Source organism: Ambystoma mexicanum, chromosome 7q, assembly GCF_040938575.1.
Source record: "Ambystoma mexicanum isolate Mex_15411 chromosome 7q, UKY_AmexF1_1, whole genome shotgun sequence".
Lineage (NCBI taxonomy): Eukaryota > Metazoa > Chordata > Amphibia > Caudata > Ambystomatidae > Ambystoma > Ambystoma mexicanum.
In genome coordinates, this window is record NC_090941.1 from 990,844,986 (window position 1) to 990,864,117 (window position 19,132).

A 19,132-nucleotide genomic window follows, 5' to 3' on the forward strand; every position below is an offset into this window, starting at 1 on the left:
GTACCTGCTCACCCTGCCACCCTCCCGCACTGCCTCCGGGCCACCCCTTGCACTGGGGTCTGTATCTGTACCCATACAGTCCCCCCCCTTTTTCTTCCTGCACTTACCAGACCTTCCCTGTCTGCTGCCTTAAACCCAGCACTTGCCACTTGCTGGCTGCACTACCACTGTTTGGTGCCTTTATTATTTATTTATTATTATTGATCTGTTTCTCCTTTGCCCCGCACTTTTCACTTTCTCCCCCCTTCATGCACTTTTCCCCTCCCCCTCTACCATGTGATTGCACATTCTCAATGTCACTGGGCCTAGTAAGATGTTGTTTTGTTCTCCCCTGTTCCCCTCCCTTGCCTTGTCGCGCTCTGAAACACTTGTGTATGAGTGCAATAGAAATAAAATATCAATATCAAAAAACCTCTGAGTCATCCACTGGGGACAACTCTTTGAAGATTCTGGATCTGCTCCTCATGCAGGAAATTTTAACCCTTCTGGAGAAAGGTGCTATAGAACCGGTACCTGTAGCGGAGAGAAACAAGTGTTGGTTCTCCACTTATTTTCTAATTCCAAAGAAGGATGGAGGAGTGATACCCATCTTGGACTTAAGAGACTTTAACAAGTTCCTCAGGAAGGACAAGTTCAAGATGCAAACCCTTTCTCAGACCCTTCAGGCCTTCCAGCTTCAGGATTGGTTAGTATCATTGGACCTCATGGATGCTTACTTTCATGTGCCGATCCATCACAGGTACAGACAGTACTTAGGCTCGCCATTGGCAACTGTCACTATCCGTTTCGGGTTCTGCCATATGGGTTAGCCTCCACCCGAGGGTTTTCACCAAGCTAATGGCGGTGTTGGCAGCGAGTCTCAGGAGAGGGGGATTCACGTCTACCCCTACCTGGACGACTGGTTGATCAGGGCCAGTTTCCTGAAACAAGCCCTGGATCCCCGCAGCTATACTTGCCACTCCCTCCACAGGCTGGGCTTCTGCCCCAACTTCAAGAAGTCCCAAATGATACCTTCTCAAAGGCTTCAGTTCATTGGAGAAATCCTGGATGCATCCCTGCGGAAAGCCTCGCCACCAGAGGTGAGGGCTCAAGACATTCTGCAGATGGTGACAAAATTCCAGAATACCCAACATCTTCCGGCCTTCGATTTTCTGAGGTTGCTCGATATCATTGCTACCTGCATTTTTCTGGTGCCAGAGGTTTGCCTGAGAATGAGAACTCTCCAATGGGCTCTCAGGACTCAGTGGTCACAATTCTCAGGAAGGATGTTGGATCTCCTACATATCCCAGACAGTCTCACTGGATCTTCAGTGGTGGGCCTGTCGGGAAAACATCTTGAAAGGAGAACCTTTCTGGTAACCATGGCCGGAGGTAACAGTAGTGGCGGATGCCTCACTCACGGGGTGGGGAGCCCATACCAACGATTTGACCATCAGTGGTCGTTGTTCTCCATCGGAGTCGAGACTACATATCAACCTTTTAGAGCTGAGGGCAATCAGACTAGCGCTGAAGGCTTTCCTGCCATTTGTACGGGGAAAGAATGTCCTGATCATGACAGACAATACAGTGGCCATGTATTACCTCAGCAGAAGAGGAGGTGTAGGGTCACTACCACTGTGCAGGGATGCAATGCAGCTCTGGTTCTGGGCATTACAAGAATGAATCTCTCTATCGGCAGTTGACCTAACCGGAGAGAAGAACACAACGGCAGATGCTCTGAGCAGGCAGAGCAGTGCCTCCCATGAGTGGGAACTAGCTCAGGGAGTCCTTCAAGAGATCTTCACCATTTGGGGAACCCCTCAAGTGGATCTGTTCACGACCGGTGCCAAGCGGAAGTGCAAACTGTACTGCTCAAGGGAATTTCCCCCAAGAGGAGCTCTAGGAGACGCGTTTGTGGTGAACTGGAATTTCAACTTCTTTACACATTTCCTCCAGTCCCCGTCATTCCTCATGTAAGAAGGAGGTTGAGAAGGTTCAGGAAATCCATGATCCTAATTGCCCTGGATTGGACCAGGAGGACGTGGTACCTGGACCTTCTGGACATGTCCATCTGTCCTCGGATTCATCTTCCACTAAGGGAGGATCTCTCTCTCTCTCTGACCCTTTCTCATGCAATACACCGGTGGTGTTATCTTTTTTTGTACACTTGGCAAATCTGGGGCTCTAGATTGGAACAATCAAAGAATTAACAGCGCAAACCATCTTCAAGCGCGCTGCAGAGGAAGTCTCCTATTTTAAGATTCCTCTGGTAATCCAGTTACTAAAAAGGATTAAGTAATGTTTATCCTTCAACTCCTTTCCAAGTCCCACTGTGGGGATCTCAATTTGATTTTAGACTATCAAATGGGTGCTCCTTTTGAGACTCCTCATTCTTGCCCATTACGACTTGTCACCTTGAAAACAGTTTTTGTGGCTATAACATCTGCCCGAAGGGTGAGTGAGCTACCGGCTTAATCCTGCAAGCCTCATCATACTGTTTTTCATAAAGACAGAGTGGTATTGAAAGTGACGCCTACATTTCTCCCTAAGGTTGTTTCTGAATTTCACATCCCTCAGAAAATAACCTTACCAGCCTTTTATCCTCCGCCACACCCAGGAAAAGAGGAAGAAAGGCTTCACAGACTCGACCCTAAGCGTGCACTGAGCTTCTACTTTACCAGATTGGCAAGACTGAGACAGAATGATCAGTTGTTTGTGGGCTATACAGGTCATAAACTGGGTCTAGCCATCACCAAACAAACCATCTCTAGATGGATTGATTTAACAATTTCAGAGTGTTACAGCCTGGTCGGTAAAGACCCCACAGAACATCTAAGGGCTCACTCCACCAGGGATATCGCAACTTCGTCTGCTTCCAATAAAGGATATTTGTGCAGCTGCCACATGGTCGTTTGCACACACCTTTACGAAATACTGCAGCCTGGATTCCTCCACTAGTCGAGATTCTGTTTTTGGAAAGGCAGTACTGCACTCTGTGCATTCCCGATCACGTCAATTTTACTCCCTCCTCCGAATAAGGTAACTGCTTTGGGAGTGTTTCGAAGATAAGGAATACGTCGGAGGGCACAATCTATATTCGAAGAACAAGTTACTTACCCATGGTAACGTTCTTTCGACTGAATGTTCCTCCCACCTATTCCTTATCGCCCCTCCCAACCAAACCTGCGCTCTCTCAAGGGGAGTAACCGTGTAAATCAAGACCGTGCTATCAAAGATGAGGAATATGTGGGCGGAGCATCCAGTCGAAAGAACGTTACCATGGGTGGTAAGTAACTTGTTCATTTATGTTTTTCAGGCTTTCACACACCCAAGTGGCCCACAAGTTACCATCTCTCTTCTTGTGGTCCCTAAGCCTTTTTAGGTATTGGGAAGGAGTCATCCCAAACCTGGCTATGAGAGCAGTTTTTACCAAGTGGTAATCTTGTCTATCAACATCATTCAACTCCATCACATACGTTCTGGGGGAGCCTAGAGATTATCATTGAAACAAACTCAGAAATACCTTGTACTTTGCATGTAAACTCAGATGTAGTCAGCCAATCAAGAATATCAGTTTTCACATCATACAACCTCACCAAAATGTTGGGGAGATGAGGCTTCCTGCTTCTGGAGTGGTCTGGCAAAGAGGACTCTGAAACAGAAGTAGAATTAAGGGACAACTTTTTCATCTCTAGTTCATGCTGCATCTCTTTTTCCCTGAGTTGCAGTTCATTCCTCATTTCTTTGTCTCTCATTTCAGACTGTGTTTACAGTTTCCTGAATCCAAGCTGCATTTTCCTTTTTTCGAATTCTAGAACCAGCTCAGCTGACATGTTAGATACAGGTATTGTTGAAGTCGGATTGAAAGGTGGATTAATATTCATACTTTCATCCACTTCATCTTCTCCCTCATTATCTGGAAGTTGAGAGCTAAGGGTTAAACTTTGACCATCATTTTCTTCTAGGTCTATTCTGGAAGCAGGAGTTAGAGGCCGAATTACAGTTTGGTAATCCAACAAGATTTGGATTAACTCAGCCTTCTTTCCTTTTGTACTAAGACATTTATCGTTACACATTTCTTTCAGTGTTTCAACCGTAAGAGACATAAGAGTGTCTGCCTTATAGTTTAATATAGTGGACATTGTTTTTGTACTTTATAGTATAATGCCCTGGAGGATGGATTCTTTGTGTGCAATACAACCAGAAATCGGTGTCATCCAACCTACGCAAATCCCACCAGCTGTAACAGCAGTATTAGGGGAGTTTTTCTAAAGTCCTACTGGCAGTAAGACTTTAGTAAGCTATCCCAGTGGTTTGTAGATCCCCATCTCTTAGTATCAGTCTGTACTAGCTGAGGGCCTTGGTAGTGTGGCAGAGCAGTCAGGCTTATCTTTAGAGGAAGATGTGAGCTATAGGTAAGTACTCTGAATCTTAGCAAGACAGGCACAACAAAGAAGCACTTACATTTATATTTATACAAAAGATATATATTTATTATATTTACACCAGAATTACTTTAAATACTTCCAACGTTTGCGGTAGAACACTTAGGAATACTAGATAATATATACTAGATAATATACTTCAAAGGGCACTTTCACTTTTGTGTTTGTTCGCAGTTACATTTGTAGCAATGTTCGAAAGGGAAAAGACAAGGTTATCGTATTATCGGTAATTGTGCACTCAAGCGGTTTTCAACAGGTCATACGGTAATGCATTTACTGTGCAAATACATAGAGGAAAGTAACTTAAAGGGAGGAAAATAAGTGGTTAGTGCAACCTGATTCTAGGTTCTAGAGATGGTTTCTTCACCTGGCGAGTCTTTTAAGTCCAGAAACGCAACTCTAGCTAAAGGCAGTTCGGAGAGGGCTTGAAGCCTTGACAAATAGCGAATAATGACGAGTTCCTGCAGATTTCTTCCAGTGTCTTAAGTTTTTTTTATTTATTTTTTATTTATTTACAAGTATATACAGAACTTATATCACATCAACAGGCAGAAACAACAGAAGAAAAAGCATAAAAACAAAAAACTAAAAGAGATCATTAAACACATTCCAGATCTTCTCATATAAAGACAATTTACATTTCATTTTGTAAATCAACTTTTCCGTCCTAGACAGGCAGTGCATTTTCTGGACCCATTCCTCAAAAGAAGGAGGGATCCGACCTTTCCGAGACTGAATCACCCTCAGATCCCTCGTCATTGTCCATAAATGATGCACCCAAATACCTGGCAGACAAGTTCCACAACCACACCAAAACTAAAACATGGCTTTCCAACAGAAACTCTGCCTAATGTACTTCCTCTCCGCATGTCCCTGTCGACCAGCTTGTAACCTGGTCTTCCACACTTATTGTTGTTATTTCACAGTCTGTATTGTATATTGTATATTCTTGACATGTTGTATCTGCATCTAAGTCTTGCCATGCTGTAACTGCATCTAAGTCTCCGGCGCCCGGTTACCCCAGGGTTTGGCGCGCGGTACAAATAAACTAAACTAAAACTAAACTAAAACTAAACTAAACTTTCCAACCTCGAAGAATTAGTCGCTTAGCCACAATGAAAGCTCTACAAATCCATTTTTTAAGGGCGGAACTCACATCAGCCAACCCTGAGTCATCACCTAGAATCACCGTCCTAAAATCAAGGTCAGACCCCCCGCCCGAAACCCTGTCACACACATCACAGACTTGAATCCAAAAATCTCTGACTCGCACACAGCTCCATAGCATGTGTTCCAGTGGCCCAACTTCCTGTATGCAACCCCAACAATCATCATTGTCATTCATGCCTCTTTTATGAAGTGTTTCTGGACACCAATAAACGCGATTCAGAATCTTAATTTGTCGAGACCTTTCACACAGATTCAGCGAACACAAGGAGACATTACCACACATATTCTGCCAGGCCTCAAGATCAATTTCAGACCCAGTTCTCTCACTCCAAACTCTCAGCAAATTGTCATTACTCTGATAATGTGACACGATAAGCTTGTATAACCTATTGGCTAAACCACCTTCCTTTCCGCTAGAATCCGCCAGAAAAATATTCACATCCAAAGAGTGGGACCAGTCCACCTCGCGCACAGACCTCTTCAAGCGTCTATAAGCAGAGTCCGACAAACCCTCAAAACTCCATCTCTCTCTCAGCTCAGCAGCAGTCAACCACCGAACATCATTACCCAAATCAGAGACCTGTTTAATACCCATCAAGAACCATTCAGGCCAAAAAACTGTTTTGGAATTATCCCTAATCCTAGGATTCAGCCAGATAGAGGCACTCCTGCATTTAAAAGTGTCTAAAGTTATTAAAGCAGCAAGTTAGCAACTAACAAAGGAGACCTAAAAACAGACTCGCGAAGGGGGACACAAGCCGCAGCTTGGGTCAGAGGTAAAAGGGGGTTGCCCTGGACACCTCGATGTGCACTCCAATGCTCTGGAGCGACTTTTTGGAATCAGGTAAGCACTACCTTTTTCCCCACATTACTTTAAGTTTGAAGAAGGTGTTCGTGTTGGCTCCTCCACAATGTGGCAGCTCTGTACCCGACCTCCGTATTTCTTGGTCTGGTGCTGAAAGGCAGGACAATGGACGGTGTCTCTCAGCAGCAGTCTCGAGGGAGGATCTGTAGCATGACTTTCAGCAACTTCTTGGTTCACTCTGCAGTTTTGGTGCATTTTCAGCAGCACCAACAAAAGACACTGATCGCCTGGTTAATCTTCTTCGCTTCCTGCAGTCCCACACTCTGGTGAGGGGGTCTGGGTGAGTTGGATCAGATCTGTGGAGTGTCCTTACGGTCTCAGCAAAGATTTGGACGGACAACGATGCACTCAAAATGAGCAGCAGATCTCCTGGTATTGGGGTTCGGCAGCTCTGGAAGCTCCTAGGACCTCGGGAGATGGCTTGTTTCAACGTTCAAGGATCCCTTGGTAGTCCTATCTTAGTGACTGGGATTTAGTTTGTTTTATTACCTGCACATTACTTAACTTTTTGACTTTTTGATCATAACAACTGGCATCGTCCATTTCTCTTAATAAATCTACCTGTGAAGTATAATTTTGGGCGTCAAGGTCCCAAACCATTTTACGGTTGGACTCATTAAGTGTTAGAATAACCACAAAATAGCTCCCCTGAGTGACTTTACTGTATTCCCTGCATCTGATTACTTACTTGTGTCTCACTGGTTATTGAATCAAATGCTTTCTAACTTCTCCTAATGGTGAAGGTGTACATATTTTTTATAGTAAGTGTGTGACAATATTTAACTTGGGTTGTACTTGCTTAGTGTGCATTTTAAAGGCCTAATGTATCATTGTATATTTTTGTAATTACCTGTCTAAGTTGAATTATTGGTGGTGGTCTGTGTTGACTCATTGTAGCACTAGACCACTCTCACGGAACCTCCTGAGACTAACCCTTGCCACTCTATTTTTCCTTGATTGGGTTTGCTAGTCCTCAGTGTCTCCCCATTCACCATAATAGGGTGGCCTCCCAAGGTCCATCTCCAGGGTTGATTTTGGAAATCCATCTCATCAAATTTGTTCTCAGCAGTGGCATAAGGACTCTGGTGCTCAGTGTACATTCACTGGAGTTATCCCATATTTCTTTCATATTGATCATCATCAATAACTTTATTCGGCCAAAAGGCCATCAAAGTGCATCCTAACAAATACATTGACTGAACATACAAAATCCGATTTCATCAAAACATCAACAACAGAAAAAAACAAATGAAAATGTACTGACCCAATTCAGGATTGCACCCAATCAAAAGATTTACTGTCATTTGACCCCCTTCCTTTTTTAGCCCAAAAGGATTACATTCGGGCCAGTTAGAGGGTTGTTAAGTGTAAAATATCCCAAGCGACCATCAGCCGTTTGTAGGGGCCAGTAGCTGGATGAAATCCCACCCTGTGTCACCCCATCAACCCACCCAGTTCTTTCTAGTATCCCCTTGGCCACTCTGCCATCCCAAAGGACTAACTTCACAGTATCTTGGGAGTTCAAGCCCTTGCCTCGGATTCTGGAGCATCCCACCATAGATTCTCTGGAAACAAACGTACAGCCTCTCACAGATCGCAACCAGTGCAAGCACTTATTCAATAAAGCGTCTCTTGGTTCCTGCTTGGACTCTTAATGGTTTTGGTACCCTCTGCAAATAAATTGTGGCAGTGCCGGACCCGCCCTTAGAATGTGGCCCTGATATGTTCTCTTTGTGATGCCACATGTGTTGGTCTGGGGCGTTTGGACCTTGGCCTGATGGAGGACGCTGTGGATCTTGCTTCACAACTGAACAGGGCAGCGGCTTGGTGAGGGGTGCGGTAGTACCATACCCGGGCTTGTTTCTGGTATCCATAGTAGCTGGGGTAGAGGACAATCTATTATGAGCCCTACGGTGAGGGGGAGCTTACACATTTGAAGGTGGATTCAAGGGATCCTGAGTCTTAGGATGCCCCGGGAGTGGGTTTGTCTGACCTTTGGCCATTTGGGGAGGAGTAACAAAGTCCTCCTGTGCCCTTTTACCTCAATCTCCCTGGTTATTTACGAAAACCTGGAGTAAATTCTTAATAGCTGACAATTCGGCCAACACCTCAGTGTGCACCAAATTGCACTTGCACCTCCCCGTGAAGCAGATGTCATCAGATGACCGGTCGGGACTGTGCTCTGCTGCCTGTCATGTAGGATTATGAGCTCTAAGTGAAGATAGACAAAGAAAAGAGTTTCCCCCAAGACTGATAGAGGGGAATTGCTCCCTCCAACACAACTTGAATAGCCGAGGGCCCCCGAGAGCATGGCAGCAGAGTTAACCGCACCAGTGGCACAAACCCCTAAATCCATATGAGCTGGAGCTTCAGTACATATAGGGTGATCGGCCAATGTGCCAGTAATCGGTGGGGAATCTGGGGCCACAGTAAGCGGCTCTAAGATGGCATGAGATGGTTGGGTCTGCCCCTCCAGACTCTCCAGGGCAAATTTCCCAGCACTTTGGCTAAGTCCACGGCAAACAAGGGGCGAATTCAATATGGGTGCAGCCAGAAGGTCGATCGGGGGCCTATGTGGGTCAAAGGTGTGGTCTCGTGGGTCAACAGGTAGGGTTAGGGGTGTAGGGAATCCAGCAATGCCTTTGACATCGTCAAGCCCAATGGGTGTGTTTACAATGCAGACTATTTTTGCCTCCTTCAGTGATCGGACTTGGCGACATTGCCTCTTCATGGTCAACACCTTGCGCTGAAATTTTAGGACAGGAGGAGCCTGTGCATCCATGATGGCGGGGCAAAACAGGAGTGGGGGAAGGGGAGAATCAAGGGGAGACTCCATGGTAGAAGTAGTCAGTTCCAAAAGAGGACGAGGAGAAACGTGGCCACAGTGTGACTGGTACAATGATAAAAGTCAGAGCAGGCTTTGGGGAACAATCTCTGTACGTGCAGGGTTTCTCACCTCAGGCTCCTATGCTGTCCGCGAGTCACCTCTCACTTCTGCGCCGAACACCTGCGCGCCAAACACTGCGCCCTTGCCCCGCCGCGGGCTTCACTGCTGCAGGGTCGGGGCCGGTGATTTCAGTCCCAGGGGGCGTGGTCAAAGAAGACAGCAACTGTGGAAAGACTCAGGAGGGGTCTAAACGTCAGCAAACACTGCACCCTTGCCCTGCCGCAGGCTTCACCGCTGCAGTGTCGGCCCAATGGTTTCAGTCGTAGGGGGCGTGGCCAAAGAAGACAGCAACTGTGGAAAGACCCAGGAGGGGTCTAAACGTTGGCAAACACTGTGCCCTTGCCCTGCCGCGGGCTTCACCGCTGCAGGGTCGGGGCAGTGCTTTCAGTCCCAGGGGGCGTGGCCAAAGAAGACAGCAACTGTGAAAAGACCCAGGAGCGGTCTAAACGCCGGCAAACACAGCGCCCTTGCCCCGCCGCAGACTTCACCGCTGCAGGGTCGGGCTGGTGCTTTCAGTCCCAGGGGGCGTGACGATTTAGGCCTGTAAAAGTTACATAACCTATATCGCAGTATGGAGACATACTCATTACAAGTTTCCTGGTATCCTGCTGGTAATTCCAGCGGGATACTGGCATACTGCCCCTACCGTGTCTGCCGCGTGATATCCCAGTATCACCGGGATATTCTAGGTGGTGGAAACACCAGTAAATCCCCATTCCATGGAGTACCATGGAGGGGATTGACGGAATTACCGGCACCGGTGGTACCGGTACCAGTGATTCCGGCATTTATTTGCTAGCAGGTCAGGCATGGTGGGAAGTCAGTGCCACCACTGGCAAATTTGTGCTTCCCTAGTCTGGAAAAATTGCCGGTGCAGGAATTACCAGCAATTTTACAGACAGTTTTTACAGACCAGGGAACTTGTAATGACCGCCCATAGACTAGTATTACTCTTGCTATGCACAAAGTTGAATATTAAAAACAATTGTGTGCAAAGAAGGGTATACCTACCTCTGGTAACAAAAGTGACTTTGTGCAGAAACTGATAGATTATCAGGAGTGTAGGATAGATGCATTCCCTATTGCAAGTAGTATAGAAGAGGCTGGCGCAGGGTCTAGCAGTAGTAATTGTCAAACTTCTGGAAACTATAGAAGGAACTAGTGAACCTGAAGAAAGGGTTTCTCAGTCCTCTATTACCACATCTGAAGCTGAGGTTTTGTGTGATTTGGGAAAAGAGGAGCTGAGGCGCCGAGAGATGGAGATACATATACAACATAGAAAGGATAGTCAGATAAGATTGAGAAAGAGAAGGACAGAGCCTTCCAGCTCGAGGTGGTCGGGCTCTGTTGGGTCTACAGGCTATTCCAAAGGGTCTGAGAATGGTTCTGGGTCCGCCTCTACCCAAGATTTCGTAAGGATCTGTTGAATTGTTATGATGGGAAAAATGTAATTATGAGTCTGACAGGATTGCTTGGAATTTCAGCAGACTTTCCCAGAATGGCTGCAGTGCTATTTTGGAGTTGTCGGAGCCTGAGAAAAAAAGATTTTGAAAAATTAGATGAGGCTCTCCTCTTAAAGTTTGGGAAGACTCCAGCCAAATACTTAGAGGTCTAGAGACCACAAGAAAAAAAGAATAATGCTTGGGTGAGTTCGGTGAATGATTCTTTGAAGAATTTGAGTGGTTAGGTTGAAGGTCATACAGTAACCACTTTCGAAAGGTATGATAAATCTTGTTATGCTTGAACATATTTTGCTTCCTGTACCCCTGAGCAGAAACAGCATTTGGAAGATTCTAAGGTGTTGGATCCAAAGAAGCTGACCATTGCTGCTGATCTGTGGGCATCCCATAGAGTGTCCCATAAGGATAAGAGTGCTTCTGGTAAGCATTATGAGAAGGGGGTAAAGCAGAAAGAAGAGGATGGTGGGTCTACTGAGAAACCTGCTTTCCATAAGGCCCACAAAAGCTTTCATAAAGGTAATGAGTCACTTGGAGAGAATGTAAAGGGTAGTGGGACTTATCATCCCAAGCTGGAAGCTAGCCAAAGTAAGCCTTCCTACATACAAAGGTGCTCAGGATCTTGTGTAACCTGTGGAGCAAGTGACCATATGAAGGGGGACCACAGATGTAAGGGCCAGACCGTGGACATCCATTCTGTGAATCTGGCATCCCCTTATGAAGAGCAAGAGATACTCACAGAAGCATCATTCTCTTCTGATTCCTTGCCGAGTAGTGTTGGATCAGAAGTTACTTTAGTTTCCCTGGTATCCTGGCAACCTAGAGTTGAGGAGGCTTGTGCTTCCATTAATGATAAAACCGAGTCTTATTTTAAGGATCGTGTACTGGTAGATGGTGAGGTGAAGACACCTCTGCTATCAGGGACACTGGGGCCAGCATGTGATGGAATCCACATTGGTAAACCCAGAGGCTCTGGCCAGAGCTCATCTGTGGCCTATCAAGTTGGCTGATAGCACCCTCAAAGCTTCTCAGTAATGCCTGTCACTCTATCAGTAAATGGAGAAGTGGTTAGGATGTGTCCAGAGGGAGATCCTAGGTAGAGTTCTGCTGGGAAATAATCTCATAGTCTTGGGGCTTGCGGGTGATACAGCAGAAACACCATGTACAAGGTCTCAAGCAAAGAAGGCTACCTAAGCCAAGACTGAGGGGAAGCTTAAGCCTAAGGGGAACCCCAAGGCTGAGGAGTCAAAGGTTCCTATGGTATGATATGGTATGACATTTATAACGAACCTATACACAAGTGTTTCTAAAAAGGGGAAGATGAATTCCTCCCCTACTTTACCTACAACTGAGGTTGAGTTACCTGACCAACCCAGAAAAGGAATCTCTACATGCCTCATCACAAATCCTCTTACGTGTAGGGGATGGATGAGGGAAAATTGGCCTCTGCACAGCAACTAAATAGATGGGTCAATGAAAAGGAAGCCGTCTAATTGACATGCGTTTAGGCATATGCAGCATGCATAGATCCTGTGTGAAACCCCCAATATATCTTGCCGCCTCCTCCTTTCCAAAACTCACTAAAGGTCCAGGTGTTCGACCGGGTCAATCGAGAGAAATGATGGCGAAAACTGGGGAATTGGAATTGTCCTAATTCAATCATGGACCCCATTAAATCAATGTACTCCGGAAACATCAATAAAAGTTTGACTCAGTGGTGCAGGGCATCTCTCTAAAATGAAAGAGACCTTTAAATGGGTTAAATAAGGCTGCCCACTAGCCCCGGCCTTATACAGTCTTTTCCACCGCCGATAGGAGATGAAAAAGTCACACGTCTCTTATATGCTGACGATATTATCTCACTGGACCAAACTGCAATTGGACACCAGCGTCAGCTAAACAATCTTCTTGAATATCTAAAAGAAAAGGACCTAGAACTTAATACAGAAAAGACAAAAATCATGGTCTTAAAAAAAAAAAACAATGAAGCGAAAAGAAAAACATCAGTGGCATATTGCTGGAAAGCAACTTGAAAAAGTTGAGAATTTTAAATACTTGGGCATAACATTCAACGGGAGCAAAGCAGAAGTCACAATACAAACAACATTATTTGCAAAGATGAAGATATCACAAACAAAGGCCCTGGATAGAAAGTTGGGCAGGTTCTCAATGATCCCGATGTTAAATATAAAGCCAGAGTTACACCATCTATCGCTTATGGAGTAGAAGCATGCCATATAAACCCTGAAAACATCTGGCTTAAATTTGAAGGATATTTTTGGCGTAAAGTGCTGAGACTCCCATCATCAACGCCAATGGCCTCTATTGGAAGGGAACTAAGCCTGGTATACCTTAAAGCAACAAACAATCTAAATGGACTAATGTTATACAGAAAGATCTGATCTGCCCCTCGGCCAAAACTACTCGAGATCATCTACAGAGAAATGGAAGGAGGGAAAAACAAAATGCTATCAAATTGGGCAATAAGGAACAAAACCCTCCTAGAGGAGATTTGTAGTACAGAGGACGAACTGGAACATAATCCATCTAAGTGAAAAAAAGATTAAAAGAATGGGATTGGATGCAATCATTGGAAGCAGCGGGAAAGAAGTTAATCACACATCTTCTTACAAATTTGCAAAATATACATGAAATGATGGGATATCCGGCAAAATTCCGTAATAGAGTGCTGCGAACAGCGTTTCTAAGAGCTCGCCTGAACCTTTTAAAAACAAACGAGATCTTATCTATCAGGGGGATGTCAAGTTCTAATAGCTATCGTTACTGTAACAAAAAGGACAAGGTAGAAACAGATAGACACCTGCTGTTGTCGTGTGTAGGAACGACTAAAGCGAGAACCACCTACTTGGGACGACACCTAAACACCCATCAAATTTATGAGGAAAACACCTGCTGGACAAGACTGATGTGTGGCAACAAAACAACATTGGTGATAGAAGTTCTGTTATGTTATGTTAGCGGTACTTGTATAGCGCACAGTCGCCAACGGAATTGGTCCCCAGGCGCTCTGGCGGATCTGTAAACAGGAAGGGTGGGTAGGGTTAGTCGGGAAGAGGGGAGAAGGAGAGTGGGAGAAGTGGTGTGCTGTTGGCAGCTTCAGCTCGGTATACACCGAGTGCCGGGCTTTGGTGCTAGTATCGGATCGGGCGAAGGCCTCGAGTGCTGTTGGCAAAGTTTGTGTTGTTGGTGCCATGTGGTAAAGTGCATGCGGATTGCTGGGAGAGAGATGGTTGTGTGGTTTTGTGTGGGTTTAAGTATGCAGAAGATTGAGGGTTGGGTTAGTGGGATCAGTATCCTGATTTAGGTACTTATGGTTCCGTTAGCGTTGTATACCTGTTGGTTGGGATGTTGCTGGTTCCTCGTGGGCCGACTCGCTTTGGTGGAGTTGCAATGATCCAACTGTATCCTATTGAGTGTGGTTTGGATTGGTGGGTGCGTCTGAACCTGATCTTCAGGTGTGGGACCGGGTGGGTGATATCTATTCTCAGGTGATCTAGTGTGACCTTGGTCGGTTGAGGCTTTGAATGGTTTAGGGTCGGTGTTGTGTTGATGTGTTGTCCTAGTGGATCCGTCTTGGTGAGCCTGTGTATTCAGACATTTGTATCCTTCTGTCCTGACTGGTTCTTTGGTTTCCGTGGGGTGAACATCCTCAGGACTGTTGTTTAGTTGTAGTTTGTGTGGTGGGGCATTGTTTTCTGCTTTGTATTGGTGGAACGTGTGTAGTGATGAAACATTATGTTTCTCACCCATTGCATTGGGGCCCATGGTGTAGTGCTTCCTTTCCCCCTCTATGTTTTGTCCCTAGGGCTGTTGGGGAAGGTAATAGTTAAGGTCATGGTCCTCTTAATGATTCGTTCTAGTCTTTGTCTAAGTTTGCTGTGTTTGCTATCTTTGGTCGTATTGCGACTGTCTCCCGTTTGGTCCTTTGGTATGTCGTGGTATATTTACCTCGGCTTTTCCCATTGATTGATCAGTGTGTATTGCGGTCACTCTACGCTCATTGATCTCGCTGCCCCTGTGGCCAGTCTTTCTAATTAAGAGCCATGTTTTGAGTAATTTCCTGAATAATAGGTGGTTTCTTGTGTTACATATGTACTTTGGAAGGTCAGTCCAGGTTTTCGGGGCTAGGTGAGAGAAGGAGGATCCTCCTAGTTTTCTTTTGTTGTAGGGCTTCGGTTCCAGGCGGATGTCCATGCTTGATCTGAGCGTTCTTGTCGGTTGATGTAGGTGCAATTTGTCTCTTAGGAACTCGGCGCCTTCGTTGTGTACTGCTCTGTGTGTAATGCACATTGTTTTGAATTTTATTCGTCGTTTTATTGGTAGCCAATGTAGTGTTTTCAGCGCTGGTGTGGTCTCTTCGGGGTAGTTTCAGAAGTAGTCTGGCTGCCGCGTTTTGAATGCGTTGTAGTTTTTTTAGGAGTCGTTCAGGCATGCCTAGGTATAGGCTATTGGCGTAGTCTACTTTGGACATGACGAGGGCGATGATGGTGGTTGTTTTGTTGGTGAATGATAGAAACGGTAAGATTCTCTTTGCCGCTCGCAGGAGGAAGAAGCATTTCTTGAAGAGAGCGTTTACTTGTGGCTCTAGCGTGAGATTACTGTACATCAGAACCCCCAGGTTTTTTACAATCTGTGAGGGTGCTGGGGTTATCCAGAGTTCCCTTGGCCAAAGGATGAATTGGTTTTCTCCTCCATTTTTTGTGACGATCATTATTTCAGTTTTGCCTGGGTTGATTTTGAGGGAGGTAGAGTTCATCCAGAAGAATACATTGCGGGGGCAGTTTTCTAGAGTTGAGTTTCTTTCCGGGTTGTCTTGTATTTTGAAGATTATTTGTGTATCATCAGCGTAGTTGTAGCAGGTGAGGCCGTGGCTTTTGATGATTCTGATCAGTAGATACAGGTATATGTTGAATAGTAGCGGGGAGAAGGATGATCCTTGTGGTACTCCACAGGTGGAATCTCTCGGGCTGGATTTGAAGGGTTTCATCCATACGGTTTCCATTCTGTTTGTTAGGAAAGATTTGAGCCATAGTAGGGCGGTGACTGTTATTCCAAGTCCTTCTAATCTCGTTATGAGAGTGTCCTGGTCGACTGTGTCAAATGCTGCCGATAGGTCTAGGAGTATCAAGGCAGTGCTGTTGTCCGAGTCTGAGTTGATTTTTAGATCATCCCATATTGAGAGTAGAGCTGATTCCGTTCCTCTCAATGGTCTGAAGCCAACTAGTGCCTGGTCTAGTAGGCCGTGCTCTTCTATAAACTCTTGGGTTGTTTTGTATATGTACGTTTCGAGCAGCTTGGCTGTATACGGGATATTGGAGATGGGTCTGTAGTTAGAGAGATCCTCTACGTTTCCCGCTGTATCTTTGAGTAGTGACCTGATGTATGCAGTTTTGAAGGCTTGTGGCACTTTCCCAGTTGCGATGGAATGGTTGAGGACGTTCCTGTGATATTCCATGGGCGTTCCTTGTTTGAGGATCAATTTGTATATGTCTGGTGGGCAGGGGTCATCGGGGGACCCTGAGTTATTGCTTTCATTCACCAGTTAGACGAATGTCTTTATTATTAGAAGTAGCATTATTCTTTCAGAATATAGGCCTGGAAAAGGTAGAGGACAAAAGCTGAAACTGGACTTGACTATATTCATGTTTAATCAACCAGCCTGAGGATGAAAATTGGGATTGGAATTAATGACTTCAAATAGATGTTTAGCCTCGGGTTTTTAGAGAAAAGTTCTTGCACAAATTGTAAAACACAATTAAGTCAAGTAATAAAAAAAATAAAAATAAGTTCCAGGTGTTGGCTGCAAAGATAACCCGCCAGAGCACCAGTCTCAATAAAGATCGGGATAGGTGCACGCCCAGCAGGGCACCTGTAAAAATGGAGGATTGCAGCATGAGGCCGAACATCCTGGGACTCATTGTCTTGATGAATTGGCAGCTCTTGGTGGTCTAGAGCTGGATTCTAGGGAGAGCAGTCTAGTGGCCCCCGGCACCTGCCTCAAGACCTAAGCTGCCCACCAAATGCATGTTAACCTGAGGGTTCCCACAAATTGCCACCACTTTTATCTCCTGTGCTGCTGGGCATCTGTCGGTCCCAGAGAGCCATCGCCATGTCAGAGTTTACGTAGCACAGGCGCCAACAGTCCAGGTCCGGGGCTCCCACTGTGCATGCTGTGCTTCAGAGCCTTGCTGCATCTCATCCCATGTCCACGCTTTAGGGACCACAAAGGCCTTGGTCAGGAGCTGCTGGAGCTTCAGTGTAAATACTCCTCATATGTCTGCCATCTTGTCTATGGCCACTTTTCTAGGTTTCTTGTGAGGGTATGCTACATTCAGATGCCCAATCATGGCCCTGATATGGCATTTACGTGTCATCAAAGGGCTGGAACTTACTTGTATGTAGATGGAGTGGGAAACCTTGTAGAGCAAGCTGTGACAGGAGAAAACCCGTTTACCAGTTAAGTGGAAACTGTGAGAAACCTGAAAGTGTCTCACCTGCAAGTCCCTGGGGATCTGTCATCCAGGTGGCCAGGACATGGCCATCGCTTTTGGATCCAGTTCCTGGGGGTGGACCAGTGTGGGAGGATCACCTGGATGAGCAGTCTTTGGGGAGTGGAAGTGGGACACCGGATGGTGAGATGCGGTATCTCCTTCCCTGTAACACCTTTACCCCATCCTACCAGGTAGGATACTTAGGAACTCAACACCCCCCCCCCGCCCACTTTCCAACACTTAACACTTTCTCATGGACAGCTCACTGTGAGCAAAAACGTACTAACACCAGAGCCGTATACCGGATGTTTTCCAATACAATGGTCAGGCAGGGTCAGGTAATTGCTGATCATTACACACACCTGACTCCCATAAACACTTCCCCCACACGTGTAAAAGGCGTAGTACAAAAGTACACTCGGAGCAAGGCAAAGCACACGAGGAAGCAGCAGGTCCAAGATGCCAGTTTAATACAAGGCAAAAGACGGAAAGACCAAAGAGGATTACAAGGAGGGAAGTGCCTTTGACCATTTCACAGAGAGACCGCAACTTTCATGAGCCTTCGAGAATAGGAAACTTAAGACCTGGAATCAAAGCTAAAGAATCCTGCATTGTGTGTCGGAGGTACCCGGGACTCTCCCGCATCGATAGTCAATGCAGGGAGAATCGTTTGCCGCTGTGGTACTGTCCTTGGCTCCTACAACAAAACAGCACCAGTGAAGTCGGCACAGCCGGTGAGTTAGGGAGACTGATACCAGACCGGTCTGTGTTGAAGCCAAGGTTGCAAGAGGCAACATTGTATAGAGAAAACTGAAGATAACAGTGCATGAAGCTTATGTGACAAGCAATGCGAATATCGTTTTAAAACAACAGATGAATGACTGAACTTTGTCTACAGTATCTTATTTTAGCTTCAGAGCGGTCGGCAGCACGTGGGTGGTCATTCGTAAGTCTGTTAGGTATCCAACTGAAAGGTAGCAAATATTAAAAGGAAAGGAATTGTGAAATCAAAGTGGTCCTGCAACGAATCAAGCCAAACCCAGTGTACATTCGAAAGTCTTCGATAGTTGATGTTAATTGAAATTGGTCTGAGCCCGGCCGAGGGAGACTAATTGTGTTAAAACGGATCTGAACCCGGATGAGGGGGATACGAGGTGAATAGCAAATCCCCTACATTGAGTACTTGTGAAAATCTAAAGAGGAAAAGAACTTTGTTTATTTGGTCGCATCAGGCCCTCTGAATGAAGAGACTTTGATGAGAAAAGAGGCTTGAGCACAGAAGGCCCGATGCTAGTGATTGAACTGTACCCTCATGCTAAAGAAGCCAGAGACTGTGCTGCGCTCAAGTGAACCACCTTATCCTGTGTTGAAAACGTGGGGAAGGGAGGCCAACTGCCTGAACATCCTGACATATAATTTTGTGAACACCTCTTTGTTTTTCATAACACTGTTTCTCACACTAGTTGTATTTAGAGGTAAGGATTGGCAATAGGTTTATTAGTATAGGCCCTTTTATTTTGACAAGACACCACTAGGACTACGTTATTTTTATTTGCTGGTCGTAGCTTGCTCCCATTTGTAGATTTAGGATTAGATGGGCATTTTCAACCCCTTTTTGAAGTTCAATAAACACCCTTGAACTGTGGTCACTTGTGTCTGTCTTACTGTTGATACCATGCCTTCCTTACAAAACCGAGATGCAGGCTGTGGGTTCCCCTGAGGCTAAACTCTATAGCAGGGAAGGAAAAAGAGATGGA

At 45.6% G+C, this 19,132-nt stretch overlaps 1 protein-coding gene across 1 annotated transcript in view; it reads left to right on the forward strand.

Annotated features, from left to right (window-relative positions):
* The window catches only part of PAAF1 (proteasomal ATPase associated factor 1), a 504,864-nt gene that overhangs the window by 336,238 nt on the left and 149,494 nt on the right, over positions 1–19,132 (forward strand). The window lies entirely within an intron of this gene.